The 21,074-nt window shown below is 45.9% G+C and overlaps 1 pseudogene across 1 annotated transcript; it reads right to left on the reverse strand.

The window, feature by feature from the left end:
- Positions 1-1,194: 1,194 nt before the first annotated feature.
- LOC308627663 (mitoregulin-like) lies at positions 1,195-1,627 on the reverse strand (annotated as a pseudogene). Its single transcript has one exon. The product of its transcript is annotated as a mitoregulin-like (transcript).
- Between the last annotated feature and the right edge of the window lie 19,447 nt (positions 1,628-21,074).

Consider the following 21,074-nt stretch of genomic DNA (forward strand, 5'->3'; position numbering starts at 1 on the left):
CTTGTGGGAGCAGGGGCAGGCAACAGGGTCACGTGCAACACTGTTTACTTGCCGTGGAGGTGGGAAGAGGGGTGTTTTTCAGTAGAGAGGATGAAGAGGGGAAGATTGAATCTGCTGGAACCAGGGTCAGATGAAGGGAGCAGGCAAGATGAAAGGTAAACAGAACAATTTGCTAGTAGAGATAGAAATACTGGAAGGTCTGAAGGTGCAGAGAAGGGGGGTCTGGTAGTGACCCTCACTTCATGTTTTATGGGGTGCAAAACTTATCCATGTTTATTATCTCATTGAATTGTACACCAATCCTGAGAGGGAGGTATTACTATTTCTGATTTACACGTAAGATAATGGAGGTTCATAAGAGGTAAGTGACTTTCCCAAGGTCCAAGATTTTCTGACTTCTAAGCCCTTTTTCTGACCCTATGACTGCAGCCTATTGCTCTGTATACCAGTGTGTTCAGTAAGGCATGAATCAAGGCCATGTTCTAAAAAGGAAGCAACAGAAGTGGGTTGCTGAGTAGCATTAGAGGCTAAGGAGAGCTGAGAAGATTGAGCACACAACTGCAGAAAAGGGGTCAATGAGAAACGAATAGGAAGTTTGTCTGAAAGCATCAAGAGCATCAAGGTAGTCAGCCTACGTTTGCACTGGTCCAAAGGAGCCCAGCTCCAGTCTTCTCCTGTACCCTGAGAAACAATAATCCACTCATTGATTCCTCTGAGCTTAATGAGTACCACTGTGTCAAAGAACCAGTAGGCTACTCAGGGCAGGAGTTTTATGTGGCCAGAGACAGGGTAGATGGCACAAGATATACATGAATCATGACAGTGCCCATATAGGGCAGAATGTGACCAAAGAGTGAAGAGTCTTCTTGGACACCCGTGGGAAATGGAGGCAGTTCCATGGGAGTGGGTAGACCAAGAAGGTTCCTGTGGAGGGTTAAACCCAAACCTTTACACATGCTCAAGCATGGTAGTGAAAGCAGCTACAGAAACCGAGAAACCTTGGTGCTAGTGAATGCAGGTAAAGTCAAGTCCTGTTACTTAGAAGGGCTGGAAAACGCCTCCAGAAGGCCTGGAAAGGGACTTGGAATTATTTCGGTGGAGAATACTTTTCCTCAAGAAGGAGAATTATAAAGCATCAGAAATTACTTAAAGTTGATACTAAAGATTCACTATCAGCCACTAAGGAGAGAGAGACTCAGAAACTTGGAATTCTCTTAAGCAACTGCTAAACTCTCTTCGCTCCCAGAATGCTACTCTCAAGGTGCTGCCAGGGTAGGACTCAAGGGCCAGGAGACCTAGGCTACATCCTTTTTTTTTTTTTTTTTCCTGCCCAGTTCTCTATATCCATCTTCAACAAGTGATTCTGGGATGAGCCCTGTACTGTGGGCAGAAAGTATGAGGGCAGGCTTGCTTGGGCAGGAGCCCCACAGCCGAGGCGAAGTGGCCACACAGAGTCACAGGCCAGGTCCAGCTTCTTCTGCGTCGCCGCCAGCTTGTCCTACAGCCTCTTCCTTCTCCAGTCCAGGTAGCGCCGCCGCAGCCGGTGTGCCAGCCAGTCCAGGAGCACTCCAGAGGTGAAGGCCACTGACACAGACAGCTACAGCAGCCTCTCGAGCACGTCCACCATTGACTGCCAGGCATGCAGTGCCCAGACACATCCTTGAGGTCACTAAAGCCTGGCCAGGATCTCCTGGTGCCATCTTGTCATGTGAACAGGTGTCTAACCAATCTCACCATTGTCCCCCAATCAATATACCCCTGGAGGACCTTGGCCCTCGCTAGAACTTTACAGTAAGTGCATGAGGGGAATCGATTAGAAAATATTTCTGTGTAAAAAAAAAAAAAAAAAAGAACCAAACAAACTTTAAAAGCTTCTCTCATTTTTGAGAGTGGAGAGAGTTTGTCAGTTGCCGGGAAGAATGCCCACCCCAAGTTCTGCTAGAAATCTGGGCTCAGTTAGTAACAATGCTTTCTGAACCCCAAATTGAACAATTGTATCTATGAGGATGATGGGACAACGTGTTTGAAACTGGTTCAGCACATACAGGCAGGGTCACCATTGTGTAGTAATAAGAGTTCCAGTTGGCCAACCTGAGTCTGAGTTCTGGGAAACTCACTTGCTCTGTGAACTTGAGCAAGTCTCAGACTCCCAGAGTCAACATCCAACCTCAGAGCGCCTCGTGGTGTTACAAGAATGAAACAGACCAATCTGCTAAAATGGCCAAATGATATATTATTGTCATTATGTTGCCAATAAATAGTAAGAAAGTCTTTAAGTTAGACTACAGAGCCTAGACTTTAAACATTTGATGATGACTATCTCTGCATGACCTTCTTCCTCATCTGCCATTCTCAGCTCAGTAACACATAGCAAGTCTCCTTCTACCAGTTGTCCTCAATCATTTTTAGCAGAGAAACTTCACAGCCCCATGCCCTCTAAAATGACTTTGGAACTAAATCAGGAGGTTTGAGGAAGAGCGCTACGTGAACTAAAACTGATGATTCATTTGGGAGCCTACGTCTTATTTTCACGTAGGGTACTTCCGAGATTTGCCTCACTTAGGACTGGAGCTATTAGAAAATATCCATATGGCCTTAGTTTGGGAGTGCTACCAAAGCAGATCCTCTGGGACCATCCTGACTCCAGGCACTTCCACATCCTTTAAAATACACAGTTTAATCCAATCCTCAATGAAACTTCTAGGGTTGAAATAAGTATTCCCATTTAACAGACAAGGAGACTGATGCTCAGAAAAAATTAAGAATGTACCCAAAGTCATACAAATAACTATCAGGGCTGGAATTTTAACTCTTTTCTTCAAGACCCATATTCTTTTCACTATACCACCCCTGTAAAGAAAAGTCTCAGTGAACCAAATGAATTATTTGGGGCTCCTTCTCATAGTATATTGACTCAAGAGCTTCACTGAGTCTTCTAGTCCGTCAGCAGGGCTGAGATAGACAAAGTATCCAGTGAAATAGACTACAGAGCCCAGAGACAGACCTGCATGTGGACGGACACCACTTCATAGAGAATACAACTGGTGTTGCAGATCAACAAAGAGAGAATAGACAGTTCAACAAATCTTGCTGGGAAAACTGGTAAACCATAAAGAAAAACTAAATTTGAGTCTACTTCACAGCATATATAAAATCAATTTAAGATCGCTTAATATCTGTGGAGCATAAAATTTAAAGCTTTAGAAGAAACTGTGGGGGAATATCTTTATGACCTCAGGAGATGAAATACTTTTATCTGAAAACACAATACAAAAAATAAAGCTCATAAAGAAAAGATTGTTAACTTTGACTAAGTTGAAATTCAGAACGTGGGTTCATCAAAATACACTATAAAGAAAATAAAGAAACAAGGCACAAACTGGGAGAAAATATTTGCAACACATAATCAACAACAGATTTTCAGAACAGAACTTTTGCAAATCAGTGAGGAAAAGACAAACAATTTGACAAAAATAGTCAAAAGAAATCACAAATAATCATTTTACAGAAGAGGAAACGCAAGTCACCAATAAACAAAAAAACTTCACTCAACCTCACTGGTAATCAGGAAAATTAAAATTCAAACAACAATGAGAAACAATTTTGCACCCCAAAATTTACAAGTCTGATAATACCAAGTGTTGGTGGAAAAAGTGAAGCAAACAAACTCTTATTACTGGTGGGAGTGTACCCTGATACAGCCACATCAGAAAAAAATTCAGCATCATCCATTACATTGGAAGATAAGCATTCCCTGTGACCCTGAAGTTATACTCTTGGATATATACCACAAAAGGCACTTGGCCCTTGAAGCAAGAGACAGTGAAAAGAATGTCCATGGCAGCATTACTGTAATAGAAAAATATACTGGAAACACATCAGCCAAGCAAATGTTCATTAACAGGAAGATGGATGAACAACTTTTGACATAGTCCTGCACTGCAATAGCATACAGCCATGAAAAGAAAGTACAGATGCCAACATCAACACACAGGAACCTCACAAACATCTACTGAACAAAATGAGAACAAACTCAGCTGCACAAGAATATACATATTGCATGATACCACTTATATAAAATTCAAAAATATGAAATATTAAGCAATCTATTGTTTGGAATACATAGATTCAGGGCCAACTACAAAGAAAAGTAAAAGGAATAATGGACCCAGAATTTAGGATACTGGTCACCCCTGCTGGGAGAAAGGGGTCTGGGGTCTCCAGTGGTTCCACAGGTGATGTTCTAACTCTCAAGCTGTGTGATGTTTATATTGGTGTTCATTATGCAAGTCTTTCCACCTTATATATTCTATACAGGCTATATTGTGAGTATGAGTTTGGTAGAGGACCCAGACAAGGAATATTAATATTTATAATTCAGAGTGGACAACCATCTAGTGCTCTGGACACACCTCAATCCAGTACCAACACTACGTTCTTCTTATTGAAGTCTATACAGCCAGCGCCTGGCACATAGATCATTACAGATGCATAATGATAATTTGATAAGGGAATAAATGGTAGAGGATTGATTAGATGGATGGGTGGGTGGACAGATGGAAGACTCAATGAAGTGGCCAGCTCAGGGCCTGAATAACATGAAGGTACTTAATAGAAGCTCGAGGGCAAATGGGAGAAAGAAGCAGGAAGCTAAATAAGACTTGAGAACTGCAACCAGAACTTCCTTTCTCTCATCTCTTGAATGCACATAATAAGATAAAATTAGAATCATCTAATTTAACATAAGCCTAATTGAATCCCTCTTTATTAAATGGAAAGAAGACTATTAATTCTACACAGTCCTCTCGCCACTACCCCACCCTCACTAGTTGGCTTGGAGAATTGCCTCTTCTTTCTCAACTCACTCGTGCTTTGCACTGACCCTTGTTCGGTCTTTCAAATGCACTTTGATTATGGACATTCTTTACTGATTTGCAAGCCTGATGCCCTTCTGGGCCCTTCTAGGATGTAGGCTTGATGAAGGGAGTGTGTCCTATTCATCTGTTAATCCTGCACCTATTATAGTACTTGACAGATCACATGTTGGACACATACTTCTTTTGAAATGAACAGATCCTGATATGCGTTAAAAGCAGTGAATCTAAGTCAATGACTCCAAAACTCAAGTATTAATAGATTAGCAGAGTAGGGAATCTCAAAATCAGAAGGAAGGGTAAAAATACAAAGTAGACTCTAGGCTGATTATGGCTAGGATGTAAAAAAGCAATTTAAACCAAGCCCTGAAGTCTTGCTGAGTCCTCTCAAGCCAAGCAAATCTGATGCACATAATATACCTAGCCTGGGCCACACACAGCCCAGGGGATAAAGTGACTCCATAAAGTTTGGGCTGAGATATCTTTAGAAGGTTGAATAAAAGCCAGCTTTGTGAAAATACGGCATTTGAAATGAAAATTCTTTCGGGTGTTGATCCCTGGAAAACACATTAGGGCGCCCTGGAAAAAAAAAAAAAACAGGCAGGTGACAAGGCCAGGAAGATGTGCAGAAATACAGCGAGGTGAGTGAGGCGGGTGGAAAGTCATGCACAGAGAAGTGTGAACCTTGGATGGAATTAATCACACCTCTAATCGCTCAGGCCACTGTCTGCATTGATCCTATAGTAATTCTGGTGCAGTAGCCAAAACTCAGTTGAAATTCTTCTAGCAGACACTGCTGGAAACTCCTCTTTGAAAAATCTATCCGCGTTGCTTTATTTTGTTTATACACTAAATGCTTCTTTGCATCCAAATGTAAAGGCAGAACTCGAGGAAGAGATAAGTTAGAACTCATAATTGGATCTGATGATTACTTCCTTCTTCCTTTCGGGACTATTTTCAAATATTGGTAGTTTAGCCTGATTGGTGAAAGCTGTTATTGTTCAGATACTGGATGACATGCCTCACAACAAAAAACAGGGCGGTTACAACTTGTTGACCAGTTGACTACTCACTACTGTGCAGGCACTATCTTAATCCGTGAACGTGCGTTATCCTTGTAACAGTCATCATAGTGCCCTCAGGTCGGGATTACTACCCCATTTTCTATATGAGAAAACTGAGTCTTGAGAGATAAAGTAGACTGAGCAGCAGTTTGTCTCCAGGGCCATCTAAGTTAATCTCCTTCCAGCTGATATTCATAAAAAGGCATCTCCAAGGAACACTGGGCTCTCTACAAGTATTGTCAGATATTTCTACCCACTTTGAGGGCAAAAAACAACCACCACTAAATCATGGGAAACTTGTGGGCAGGAATCAGCACAGAACTGGGTACCATGAAACTCAATACATCTACTGACTGAATTTTGTTTGGGGACCACATGATGCATCAGGGCTTTGAGAATGTCAGCCGATGAGAACTTCCCATTGTCAGTGGTCTTTCTTCTTTGCTTTTCCTCTTTTCTCCCTTCTTCCCTTTCCTTCCTTTCTCTCCTGCCTGCCTTCCATTAAATGAGTATTTTCAAGCACCTACTATGTATAAGCTTTGCACTTGAGGTGGGATTCAGAGATAAAGTAACATGGACCCCGCACTCGGGTACCTTGAAGAATAGACATGGGAACACACCACAGCACAGTGCGAGAGAGGCCACACAAACTCCAGGGAAGAGCAGACAGGCAGAGACAGGTTCATGTCCTTCTCCTCGTGTTCAACCAGTAGAGTACAGGGCCATGCTTCCAAATGGGAGAAGAGCTGGCCTGTGAAGGCAGGTCTGCAAATGAACCAAACCGCACATTACGTACAGGAAGGACAGTGCAATCACATGAAGGAAGAGCCATCTGCCAGGGATGGAGGGAAAGAGGGGAGAGGAGAGAGAAATAATCTTCCTGAGCCCTAGGAAGAGGGGAAATCGGCAAAATTCCTTCCTGACCAGTCACACACTCACTCCCACTCTCAACCCTTCCGTCTCCCAAGGAGGACTTTGACTTCTCTCCATTCTTAATCTTGTAAATAAGAACAGGGAATGTAAATTTCATCAACACTGAAGAGCAGGACAGGGCTGGAGCCAGCGTGGCAAGTGGAGGGGGAAGAGCAATTCCAATATTTATTTATCATTATTATTATTATTATTATTATTATTTCGAGGAGAGGGAGAAAAGGCAGAAATATTTCCAAAATGTCAACACTGTTAAGGAAATCGGAACACCTTAATCCATTTAAATGTCAGCTAGAATCAGGCGTAGGTTTGCAGGAGGGGAGAATGGGAACGTAAGGAGGGGCGGAGGGCATTAATGCCAGATTCCACATAATCTATCAAAGTTTCTTTCTTTTCTTAATATATTAGATATTAAATGCTTCTTTGCATCTGAGTGAGAGAGGAGAGAGAAAGGGACCAGTGTGGAACTCATAAATGCCTAGATAATTGGTTTTGAGGGTTTTTTTCTTCTTTCTTTCTTTCTTCTTGGCGGATTCTCAATTTCCCTATAAAAGAGAAAATTCATTTCCAGCCGCTAATGTAATGTCAGCGTGCTGTTTACTAAGCATGGATGATGTATAGGGGGACACTACTTTCAGAGGACTACTTAATGATGCATAGAATTAAATCCTGAGCTCCTCAGCTGAGCCTCCTCCCTCCCTCCTGGTTCCCAGGCTCCCAGTGCATCCTGGGAGAAGCAGGATTGGCCTAACCTGCCTGCCTGGTCACGAGAATTCTGGGGTCTCTGCCGGGGAAGCTTGAAAATAGCCCCTTAGCCTCAGCAGACACATTTGCCCCTGGCATAGCCTGGGATGACCTCCTGGGCAGAAAGAAACTGATGGACAAGGGGAAAGATGGCTGCTCAGTGCTGGGGAGACAGAAGAAAGAAGGGCGTTAATGGGAGGCACTGGTTGGGGGGTGAGGGGGATGTGGGGGATGGGAGGGCAGAGGGCAGGGTGAAGTTGAAGAGCCTTGGGAGGGAGAGGGCTGACCAGGAAGAGCTGGAGGTGGAGCTTCTCTGAGCTCACCCTCTGCCCTCTGGAAACTGCAGCATTCGGATGTCTAGGAAAATAGATGTGGGCAGTTCCGCTGCATCCCTGGGGGCCTACGAGGCTGTCATTGCCAGAGCAGCACCTTAGTTCTTCTCCTGCACCAGCAGCTCATGCTGCTTTCACAGTGGGGCTGGGCAGCCTGAGGGGCAGCACCCCACAGTGGGACAGCCCAGCCTCCTGCCCCGTGGAAGTGACCCAGCCATGCCATCTAAGAAACCCCTGGTGGGCCAGCATGGAAGCTGGGAGGGAAGGTAGGAAGGTAGACAAAGGGGCTGGTGGTGAGCTGAGGGTAGTTGGGGAAATGCATGTCTAAGTGTGAAGGTGTGAGGAGGGGGTAACCCACCAGTCCGTTCTGCGTCTCCTCCAGGGCTGCTCTGGCCCCCTCCATCCTACTGAGGTTGGTCCCCCTTTTTCCCCCTGGGTAAGAGGGATGGCCTCATTTTCTTTGTCCTCCTGGGCATTTGATCTCACTGACCACTTCTTCTTTCTGGAAGCCCTCCTGTCCTCTGGCATCGTTGACACTGCTCTACTTCTGACAGCTCATTGCCTGTATCCCTCGTGTGTGTCTTTTTTCCCTCCCATCTACACACCGTAGACTTTCTGTGGGCGCTTTCTTGGGAGCTCACTCCTTCTCTGTGTGTTTTCACTCCCTATACAGGTTCCTGCCTTTCATGACTCCAAACTGCTATCTCTAGTCTGACCACACTCCTGGGCTCCCAGGACACATTGGCAACCACTTCTAAGCACCTCAGTGTAAGTGCCCAGCTCTTGGGGCACATTCAGTCTCGTCCCTACAGTCAGCCACCCTTCCTCCACCCCATTTCTGCCCATGCATTTGCCATTTTTCCAAGCTCTCAGATCAGAAAACTTACAGTCATCGTTGTCTCTTCTCTCATTTATCAGTTTTGAAATGTCCCCTGGCTCCACTCTTTCCTATTCATCCCCTGACCCAGCATCACCCTGATCTAGCTCTTATACCTGGACTCCTGCCAAGGTCCCTCAGGTTTCACCTGCCCCCAACCCTGAACTCTGAGGTCAGACTCATCTTCACAAAACAACAGTTCCACTAAGTCATTTGACAGAGGCTGGTCACCACCTACTCAATTGTGTCCAGACTGAACAGCACCGAGCAGACCCCACCTGAAAGAAGAATCAGCCCTGGGGGAACAGCATCATGTACCAGCCAAAACTGGGAGGAGACCCCAGGCTCCAGCCTCCCTGTGGGAGAGTGATTGAAGAAACTGAGAGTTTCCAAACTGGAAGAAGGGAGGCTAAACATTTGAGCTTAATTTGAAAATCCTCAAGGAGGATCAGAAGCTGATTGACACAGAGGGACGTGTCTGGAACCAGAGGACACAAGAGATCATGAGCTAGGACTTCCCTGGTGGTCCAGTGGTTAAGACTCCATGCTTCCAATTCAGGGGACACTGATTCGAGCCCTGGCTGGAGACATAGGATCCTGCATGCCACGTGGTGGAGAGAGAGAGAGAGAGAGAGAGAGAGAGAGGAGACAGAGAGAGAGAGAGAGAGAGAGAGAGAGAGAGGGAGGGAGAGAGAGAAAGGAAGAAAGGGAAAAACAGGGAATGAAAGGAAAGAGAAGAAAGAAAAAGAGAGAGAAAGAAAGAAAAGAAAGAAAGAAAGAAAGAAAGAAAAAAGAAATCATGAGCTAGATTTTAGAAGACCTTTCTGACAGTCAGAGACATCTAAGGATGAAATTGTTTGCTCCTGTCTCTATATATGTTTCAACAGAGATTGATGATCACAGGTAGGGTTATCATAAAAGAGACCCACGTATGGGATTAGCAAGGTAGGAAAAGTTTTTCTAGAAGGCTTTAAAAAGTTCCTCCTCACCCAGAGGTTCTAGACTATTCTACCTGACTTCAAGGCCCTCCTTCACCTGACCTCATCATGTCTGTATCCATCTTCTTTCCAAATACGTGTCCAGACAGGCCAGATTCTGCACTGTCCACACCATGCTCAATGCATCTCTTCGCCCATGTGGATTCTGGAGTGAAGAATGGCCTCTTGTTGATCCTTCAGACCCACTCAGTCTTCTCTGCTCTCTCCCACCCTTGACTCACAGCCATTCAACCACATGATCTCATACTGTCCTCCTTCTTCTTACCCTCAAATATTTCTAAGTGTGAATCCCTCATGACCTCATGGTCTAATCATCATGCTTCTTTTGCACTTCCACAGTATCTAACACAGACCCTGGTGCACACTGGCCATTAATAAATATTTGATCAGTTAATTGATTAACCACTAGTATATACACACTTTCATTGCCCACCTTGAGTCTGGCTCTGTCAGCCTTGCCAGACCAACAATTGTCCTTGAAAGAAAGATCCTGTGCATGGCTTTCTATCACATACTGAATAAAATGCCAGTTCCTCAGCATGATACTCAGAGCCCATCACACCCCGATCATCAGCTACCTTTTCAAAATGTTTCTTAAACCCTCAAAACCAATCCACATGCTTTGCTCTGGCCATGACAGACTCACACTGTTCCCCCTGTCTGATATATGCCCTCCTATCTTTGTTCCTCTGGAAAATTCCTATTCACTCCTCAAAAGCCAACTCAGAAATCACCCTCTCTGTGAAGCTTTTCCTGCTGACCTCTAAGGCGGCTCCTTCACTCCCTCCTCTGTGATCCCATGACACTTTGGGCAGGACTCCATTATATCACTCAACATATTTTATTATAGTTAATTGTGTACACATCTGCCTTCCCCACCGTATGATGCGCTTGCCCTTCAAGGGCAAGGACAATGTCTTACCCATCTCTCATCCTTCTAGTATCCAGCAGAGTGTAAGGTATATAGTAAGTATTTAATTAGTAGGAAAGGGTAGAGGCAAGGGAGGGATGGAGGAAGGGATACAGGAAGGAAGGAAAAGAGAGGAAAAATCATGGGCAGTGAGGGTATTAGGACAAGAAACTGATGAGGGACATATTCATGGCCTGCAAGTAGTAAGTGACCACTTACAGGTCATGCTGGCTGAAGCAAAAATCTCTCTCGCTTCTGGGACCCTGAGGTCCTCTTCTGTATAAGAGAGAAGAGAGTATTTCCATGAAGGCTGGAGATCTTCAGTGATGGGACAACTTGGTACAGGGACTTGGGAGAGTGTATTGCCTGACATTGTGATTCATTAAGCCCATGGGTAGAGAAGGTGGTCCTAGGCCTCACAGTGGTGTCAGGATAAGTCAGAGTAACTCTCCTTGGTGCCAGTTCTCAGCAGAGGTGGTCCTCAGGAGAGCTCTGACCCTGGGCTATCTGCCTAGTCAATGCTGTTAACTGGAATAACAGGGTCTCCCAGTTAAGCCAGAGCAGAGACTCTGGTACAATCTGGTAGACGGACTTGAGAAATATATCTCTCCCAAGAATCCGTCTGTGTCCTTGCTTATAGCAGAGCTGAGATTGTTCCCAGAAAAATCTTGAACTGAGTCTGTAGGAGTCTGTATATAAACAAACGTGTCTGATGAGCTCTTGGGTGGTTCCCCCTGGAAGCCCATTTGTAGGAAGGAATGACAGGGACCTCGTAAGATAATTCACCATTAGGAAGAAAGTCCTTCAAAGCAAGCCAGACTCAGTAGCAGCACCAAGGGTTAGAGGGTCATGGTATTGTGTGCAGCATGAGTTACTTCAGGAACTCGTCCCAAATCAGCTACCTTGAGGACACAAGGGAAAAAATAGCTCCGTGTGTCTATAAACTGAAAGAGGTGTTTCAGTAAATTTTGATTCTTTGGGGGTATAGGCAACCCTGCTTGGAGATTTCCCCCAACTGAGCACAGAGGGTACAATGTTCTCACTTCCTAAGAGCATTAGTGGTTGAACAGTGGCTTCGGATGACAGAGCCCCCAGTGGTGGCATTTCTGGGAAGAGCAAAGGCTCTTGCTGACCAGCGGAGATGACAGATCAAAATAACAGAAGCCAGCACCATAGCAGCCCAAACTAAAATGGCTATAGACACTACCCCTTGGGTAGTACAAAACTGTTTGAGAGAAGGAAAAGATTGCAAGGAGAAGTGGGAGTCAAAGTTAGCAAGCTCCAAAATTATTATTAAGGTGTCATCACCTGAACCCACAGACAGGTGAGAGTCAAGACATTGAGAATACTCTCTTTAGTTGTTGTTGGAGTTGTCATTGTCCTTCTAACTTTTTTTGTTTTTTTAAACACAGAGGGCGATCGTGCAGGCCAGGAGAGGAGAAAATAAAAGAACACTGGCAGATTCAAGTCATGACACCCACAGCCATGTTGTTCTCTAAGTTCAGGCTCTGCATGAGGGGCATCCACCCCCTAAAGGCGAGAGGTTCCAAGTGGGAGACTTGGCTTCAGCCCTGAGAGTCAAGTATACTGAGGATGAGTTGGTGAGAGTGGGAGACGGAGCTCAAAGTCTGCCTCAAGGGTGTCTGAACTGTTCTTCCTTCCTGGAAGGCCACTCAGCATCAACAGAAAGAGATTTCAAAGGATCTCGAAGAAGGCACACCCCTTGTCATTGGTTAGTGCAGCCAAGAACTCGGCTTGGCACCAATTTTGTATGTATGAGTGTCTGTTCCTATGGCCTGGGCACAGCCAGTATTTCTTTGTCTTTGTGCTATTTCTGGAACTCTTGACTTTTCACCATCAAATATGAGTTCCTTCGGATTATGTCTTCTAGATTTTGCCTTTTAACATACTGACCTTTGTAGAATATCCTGATTTCTCTCCCTCCTCATCTCCTTCACAATCCAACCCACCTCCGTTTCCAGGCCTTCGGTCTTAAAAAAAATGGACTGGTCCAAGGAGGATGTGAAGACCATACAAAATCTGCCCATCCAATTGTCCAGCATTCCTCTCCTCCAAGTCGTTGGGTCACCAGTGCCTCCAAACCTGGCCCTGGACTCGGCCCCGTCTCTTTCTCAGCCCCGCTGCTTCCTGCTCGTCTCAGACTCCAATATCCTGGGTTCTGTGTACTCTTCTGGGTTGAAATGTTAATGGCTAATATGAGTAAATGGGTTACATTTTCCTGGGGCCTTTTGAAGTCACCAAGGCAGCAGAGTTCCAGTCAAATTCTTCACTAGGAGGTACTTGAGACATGCATATTTCAGTTCTGGGGAAAGTACCATGACCAAGCTGCTGGGAGATCTGTGCCCCTGAGAGACCCACCCCACCTACACCATGCCTGTTGTGTTATGTCCTGATCAGTCTCAGGCTTGGGTCAGTGTCTCAGCGTCACGGCTCCTGGGGGTTCCCCACATTGGGGCCAGTCACCACCCCCAGAGGACTTTGTCTCTAATCCATAGTGTCTGGTTGTTCTGGGTACATCAGCCAGGAAAGAAACTTACTTACTTAGAAATTCCCTGGTGGTCCAGTGGTTAAGACTCTGCGCTTCCATGCAGGAGGCATGGGTTCCATCCCTGGTCAGGGAATTAAGATCCCACATGCCAAGCAGAGCGGCAAAAAAAAAAAAAAAAAAAAAGAACTTACATATCCCTCTCCCTCTCTCTCTCTCCCTCTCCCTCTCTCTCTCTCCCTCCCTCTCTCTCTCTCTCTCTCTCTCCCTCCCTCTCCCTCTCCCTCTCTCTCTCTCTCTCCCCCTCTCTCTCTCTCCCTCTCTCTCTCTCTCCCTCTCTCCCCCTCTCTCTCTCTCCCTCTCTCTCTCTCTCTCTGTCTCTCTCTCTCTCTCTCATAGGCCCTCATTCATGCTTACCTGCCTCAAAAATAGCTCCATGGATATTTTTTAAAGTTAAAGGTAGAAAGATTTTAAAGATCCTATCTGGGGGCTGTGATGAAATAAGGGACATTTCATCCCTCTGGATAACTTTTGAGATGGTTATAAATGACTAAAATTAGAAATTTGGGATGGAAAAAATTTCCCAGCTGTTAGTCTCAAAGCTAAGAGTAGAAACAGACCCTTCACAAAGGGAGAGGGCGGGGAGGACTACAGGGGGGCACTGAGAAAAGTGAGGAGTAGAATAAATGTTTCTGGACTAGGAAATGAGACCTGGGGATGGGAAACACTACTCCAAACCCTCCTCAGGCCATAAAGACTCACTCACATGCCCTCCCACAATGGCACTTCCCACACAACATGTGTAAACAACAGAAGCGGCTCCAGTGAGCTGGGCCATAAGCAGGGGAGGAAGGGGGTGTGGATCAGTCTGAACTTCAAGGATCTCAATCCAAAGTCTGCTGAAGCATCCCTCTCCCAGGTTGGGATTTCGGAAAAGTGTGCCTCAGTTTCCCCATTTGTAAACGATAATAACCAAAGCTAACAGCCACTGAGACTTCTCGATATGACAGACACCGCAAAGTTCTTTACATGCATTCACTGACTTACTCCTCACAACAACCCCAGGAGGTGGGTCCTATTATAGATCTCATTATACAGATGAAAAACTAAGGCTTGGAGAGATTAAGTAGGCAGCCAGACGTATACAGTGCACCTGCGATTCAAACCCGAGTCTGCCTATCTTTCTACACTGCTTGTCTGGAGGCTCGTAGAGTAGCCCTTACATCTTACTATTCCCTGGGGCTAGAGACATCATCCTGGGCCTTCTCCCTTCCATGGGTCATTCTCCTAATCATCAGATTAGAGGCAGAAAGAGGATGAGTGACTTTCCTTAAGTTGGTCAACTAGAAAGTTAGCCAGTGCCAACAACCCACACACATGGACAACACTGGTGGTTTGTAAAGTTCTCTTATATGTATTCTCTTTTGGCTGTCACAGTAACTAAATCTATAAACAGAGGCATGTTGCCTTGCCTATAGAAGGAGAATAATCACCTGCCTTGCAGGGCTGGTACAAAGATGAGACAATTACGGGAAAGCCCCTGGAACAGAGTCAGGCACAGAATTCGCTCTTTCAACAAACGTTGAGGTCTTTTCCAACTCTCTCCAAAGACTTCCTCTCTGGAAGCAAGCGTATCTTGGCACCCTGTGTCTCTTCTCTGGGCTACCTTTCTCCTTTCCCCTTTTTGCTCCTCCCGCCCCACCTCAAATGCCCCTTAACTGCAAGTCCTAAATGGGTTTACAATGTGATACTGTGTTTTAGGGCAAGAATCCAAAAGAAGACCCAGGTTTCGAATGGGTAAGGGCTCAAGTCACTGAGGGGAGAAAAGGCACATGGCACTGAGAGATGGACAGGTGAGTGCACACAAATCGGTTGGGCATGAGTAGCACACATGTACACGTGTACACACACACACACACACACACAGCAGTAGGGGTCTGGGTAGAGCACACCTCTGGCAGTAGTCGTCTCAGCAAATGAGCCCCTGCTTACTCTAGAAAAGAGCTGCTCAGGCAATCTGATCTCCAGGAAACACTCCTTTTTCAGGGCATGTGTCAAATATGTATAATCATATATCATAGTTTATGTGGCCAAGTGTGTGTGAGGACCAGCCCCCTCTGCTGCCCCTGAGGTACCTCCATGGTTCCTTAGGGCTCCACGGAATATACTTTGAAAAACACAGCCTTAAACCAGAGAAGGAAGAAATGTAGAGTTCTGAAGTTGGAGACAGAGGGACCATGGTGGACCTTCAGATCACATGATGTGGGCAGTTGCCAATATGGCTTTGGAGGGGTGGGTTGCCTGGGTCTCTAGTAACTCGGTGGAGTCCCTGCCCCAGTGCTTCGCTGTTACATCCACATCCCTTGCTTTGGGAGAGACTGATGCACCCCTGCTTTATTTAGGCCACTTTATTTGGATTTCGTGTTGCATGCGGGTCACCTCTGGCCTTACCTGATCCAGCATGCTATTCATGCCTCTCCTGGCCTCCTGCATCCCAGGCTGACCTCTCAGTCTGATGCTCACTCTTTCCCCTGGAGTTGACATCTCTTACTCTCTTCGTCTACACAAATCACTCAAGATACCTGCCCTGCCAGATTCATTGCAATATCCCCAGGTCTCAGATCCATGCTTAGCACACAGTAGGCACCCAGTGACTATTTCTTAAGCAGAGAAATGAATGATCTAAGCAGCACTGCCCCGTTCCCATTATCCTACGTATCCTTACGTATCCCTCCACCTCTCTCTCTCAGACGTTGAACAGCCGTTCAACGTCCATCTCAAACCCTGACCCCTTGGCCCTCTGCCATCTCATATTTCTTGCTGTCCATGGAAGATCTCTATTTGTTTGACCTTCCAACCCCTGCAACAAAACTTGTCTAAAGCAGAGCTCGTTATCTTTCCTTCCAAACCAGAGCCCCTTTCCACTTTCCCTATTACTGCTAGCCTTAGGACGGCACAGTCATCGCTCTTCATGTTTCTCTTTGCTTGGCATTCACTCCCTCTTTGGGTCCTGCCTGTTCTTTCTCAGCAAGGACTCCAGACTCCGAGTCCTCTGTTCTCCCACGCCACTCCTGATCCAGGCGCACCCTCTGTACTGGGAGTCCCAGAAGGTTTCCTTCACGACACCATCAGGCATCTCCATGGCCAGTTCCCTGATACAGATGTGTTCCAAAGTGAATGTTGGGTGCTGGATGGATGATCCCCACACTGGCTTCTCCTTGGGGAGAGGGGTCTTCTCTGTCCTATCTTCCCAAGGTGGACACAGTAATTTCGAGGCTCTGCTTAATTCTTCAAGTTTCTTTCATCCTCAAAACCAATCTGAAAACATATCCCTGCTCCCCTACCTTCACACCATCCACTCTCTGTCCCTTTCTCTTGATTCTGGACCACTTCACTGAGTAGCATCCACGTGACAGCTGCGGAAGGGGCCATGATGGGGAATCACTGGTGATCTCAACAGCCTGCTTTTGGGAACAGATGGTCTGGTTCATTCACCTTCTCCTGCTACTGGACTTCCCAGCTTTTTCCTTCACCTCTGTCTAGAAAACACTTCAGAGTTCCTATTCCCTTCAGTGTTCATCCTATGATGCTATCTTCCAAATAAATAAACAAAAAGAAAGAAAAATGTCTCCCCAGAGGCAAGGCCAGCTCATTTTCCTCACCACCCACCCGCAAACTCCAACCCTAAACCTACCTAAAAGTGCTCCTCACACGAAGAATGGGAGAGAGGATTTTTGCCCACTTTAGCATGCTTTTCAGGTATAACTGTATATCCAGGATGAGGCTTTGGGTTCCCTGCACTCTCCCCTTCCATACCGCTCAGAGTCTATCTATGTTGACTGACGTATGCAGGGCTAAGACTCTTCCTGAGAAAACCATTTGGGATTTGGACGTACACAGGTGACATTGATGGGGTCTTCATGGAAGCCAGATTGTGGTGAGGAACTCCAGGCACCATGGAATCAATCTGGACATGGGACCTGAGCAGCTGATGGAAAGGACTCTGCACAGGGCGAGACCTCCACTCTGTGCACTCAGTCTGCCCAGCCTTGCTGGTGGCTGGGATGTTCTTCCACAGGGAAAGGGCTGTGTAGATGCACAGTTAAATGAGCAGCAAAGTCTTAGGGTTCAAGCAACTCTGCTCCAACACGCTGTAAGGGAATCACAGAAGAGAGGGGCCTTTTCCTCTCCTGTTTTGCAGATGCTCAGCAAATAGCCATCCAGAGCAACAGGTGGTGGTCGCACTTCAACAAGCCACCTGAGCAGAGTGACAATGGGAGCACCGCCAGGAAGCAAGCAGCATCGGCAGATGAGGAGAGCAAAGAGATTCATGAGAGCATCATGACACCCCAGGCACTGCCTGAGATGGATAGGAGGAGCCATGGGAAGGTGAGGGGGTGGGGGAGGGGGATGATGGCCTCAAGTTCCCAGAACTGATCTCGCCAGTACCAGGAACCAGGCACACAGATCACTGTGACCTCTTTGCACCCACAGGCAGCGTGGTGAAGGAGCGTTCAGATTACATAAGGACTCCTCCAGGTCAAAGTACATCAAACAAGTCCAAAGAATGAAGTAGGGAGAAAAGAAAAACAAGACGACAGGGCTTCCAAAGCATTGGGCACATCTGAGACAGCTGAATACAGACAGTGCTTCGTCAGAGGCTCAGTTTGGTTGGGGTTGGATGGGAGAGGAAGGATGCAGCAGGAAGTCAGGCCCTGGTTTTCCCCCAGCCCACCCGGAGCCATCACTGTGCTTAGAGTCATGGGGAGCTCAGGGTGGTCCAAAATCAGTGAACGCCTTGGAGACGAGTGACTCCAATTCCTCCTTTTCATCACTGGGCAAATGCGCTTTGCCCCAAAGGAAATAATTACAAGTATCATTTGGAGAGCACATCACACAAGGTCCCCACTAGTCCACGTAATTCTCACACTATCCTCAAGAGATATGGCTGTCATCGCTTTAAAGCTAAGAAATAAAGGTTCAGCAACATTAAATAATACCCAAGGTGCCTTGGCTTTCCTTGGGTTAAAGGGGAATTGGTGGGGGTGGGGAGTGGCGGTTATGAGAACGTGGTGAAAAACTGAACCAGCCCCTTTATCAGTAAATATGATGCATATGAAAACATATTCAATATTTTAAAAAATTATCAAACACAAATTGGGCAGATTTTTAAGAACTGGAAAGTGCCATAAAATAGTGAGAAAATATGAGATTCAGAACAATTCAGGAAATACCTGCTCCAGTGTTTGGTGTGCATTAGAATTCGTTTAAAAATATATACATGGGACTTCCCTGGTGGCTCAGTGGTTAAGAATCCATCTGCTAATGCAGGGGACATAGGTTCGACCTCTGGTCCAGGAAGATCCCACATGCTGCAGAGCGACTAAGCCTGTGCACCACAACTACTGAGCCTGTGCTCTAGAGCCCGTGAGCCACAACTTCTGAGCCTGTGCACCACAACTACTGAGCCTGCACTCTAGAGCCCGCGTGCCACAACTACTGAAGCCCACGTGCCTAGAGCTTGTGCTCCGCAACAGGAGAAGCCACCGCAATGAGAAGCCCACGCACCGCAACGAAGAGTAGCCCCCGCTCGCCACAAATAGAGAAAGCCCGTGCACAGCAACGAAGACCCAATGCAGCCAAAAATAAATAAGTAAACTAAATAAATTTATTTAAAAAAAATATATATATATATATACACATGTGTGGGCCCCAGCCATAAACCACTGAATCGCGATTTCTGGGGGCGCCTCCCTATACCCACCAAGCTGCCCAAGTGATTCTGCTGTATGTGGAAGTCTGAGAACTAATGATCTAGGTTATAGGGTACCTTAGTTTATAATTATCAAGACAAATAATTAACTAGTTTGTAAAAGTCACGATTCTTGATTACTGTCAAGTTTCTCTCTGATAATAATAGTGGATCTTCGTGAGGACTTACTCTCTGCAGTATATGTATATTCTGATTTCATTTTCATAAAGAACTCTGCAGGGTGAGTAGTAGTGTCCTCGCTTTATAAAGGTAGGACCTGAAGTTCAGGGAGCTGGAGTGACTTGGTTGCTATTAGGCCTCCTGTTAATACGTGGCAAAGCTGGGCTCTGCCTCCAAGCCCGGAGTCGATCCATTGTACCCAAGACATGCCTCCTCCTTTGCCAGAGGCTAGGCCGGGAAGAGCAGGAAGAGTGTCACGTGACTCCAAAAAGAAACTGATGAGTTCTATTCTCAGCACAGGTGCGGACAGTTCTCACAGCCACAAATAAAGCCTTCTGAGAAGAAGCTGGTGAGGAAAGATGAGGAGCGTGTATGGCCTCAATAATGTCCAGAAGGAACAGGGAAGCTTGTCTGTGAAAGAATGATGAGAGATTCGAGAGGGAGTGTGAGGTGAAGGAGATAAGAGCGGATGAGAAAGGGAGGCAAGCTTGAGGAATGTAAGTAGTTTGGACCTGGAATCTGGGGAAAGTGAAGGAGTGAGGTGCTGTGAAAGGGAAATTGGGTAGAAGGGAGAGGAAGGAAACTTCCAGAAGGAGGGCAGGGGTTCAAGGATAGGGCTGCTGTGAATGAAGGGGGTGGAGTATGAGAGCAAGAGAGGGGTGAGGGGGCGGGGAAGGGGGAGTCAAGGAGTGGGCTCACTATTTCTAAGCCAAACTCAATCAAACGGATAAAAATAAATTTCAGAGACCAGCTCTGGTCCCACAGTTCTCCAAAGTTTGCTCTCAGGGTCTCTTTACACTCTAAAAAATTACTGAGCAGCCCAAGAGCATTGTTTATGTGGGTTACAGGTATCAATATTTGTCGTCTTATAAGTCAAAACTGGCACATTTTTAAAAGATATATTTATTCATTCATTTTAAAGTAATAATAAGCTCATTCATGTTAATATAAGTAATATATTTTTATGGAAAATATATTTTGAAAACCGAGTGAGCCACAAAGGTCATTAGTATCCACATTTGCACATCTCTTTAGTGTTTCATTTAATAGGAGACGGCTGTCTCCTCACACCTGCTTTGACGCTCAGTGTTGCCATATGTTGTTTTGGCTGAAGTGTATCGAACAAACTCTGGCCTCACCCGGACATGTAGTTGAAAACGGGGGTAGTATTTATTAACTCCTTTTCAGATAATTGTGGGCATTCTTCTTTGACACGACCTCACAATTCAACAAATGGCAGTTTCTTAAAGGTTATTCGCAATGTGGAATCTGAAACCCTATCAACGAGGTTTTTGTTCCCTCCTACTTTTAAATGCATCGATCTGATTTGCATCCTGAGTGGATGTTTCACCCAAGCGTGATTTGTAACGTCACGCATTGGTCACCTGGAAAATGTTAGCTCACTGATCTCTGCAGATCTTCCAAATGTACAATCGAAAACCCACTGTACACTCGGGAACAAGTGAGCAAGGCAGAAGCAAATGATTTTGAAGTAGTGTGGACCTCACAGGCCCCCTGAGAGGGTCTCAGGTAGTCCCGGAGTCGCAGACCACACTCTGAGAATCCCTGCTCTTTTATATTGAAAAGTCTTCTGCACTGGGGATCAGACAACCCCAGGTACTAGATCATACTCTACTTCTCATTCGCTTGGACATACCCCTGAACTTCTCTGAGCCTCTTCAAGCAAACTGGGTGCCTCACTATCTCTTAAAAATTCCCCATGAATCCCTCCCACCAAGCCTTTCTTTGCCATGTCTGAAATATAGTCTTCTCCACCCAGTTCTCCAATCGCCACCTGTCACCCTCATCCCCTCTGGAGGCCCAGCTGCTTTGCCAACCCTTCTGTGACGTATTTCTGATTTTCCCTCCTTAGGTCCTCTGATGCTTTTGTTTGGACGTCTCTTGGG

This window comes from Mesoplodon bidens (genome assembly GCF_964165515.1).
Source record: "Mesoplodon bidens genome assembly, chromosome: 14".
Classification (NCBI taxonomy): domain Eukaryota; kingdom Metazoa; phylum Chordata; class Mammalia; order Artiodactyla; family Ziphiidae; genus Mesoplodon; species Mesoplodon bidens.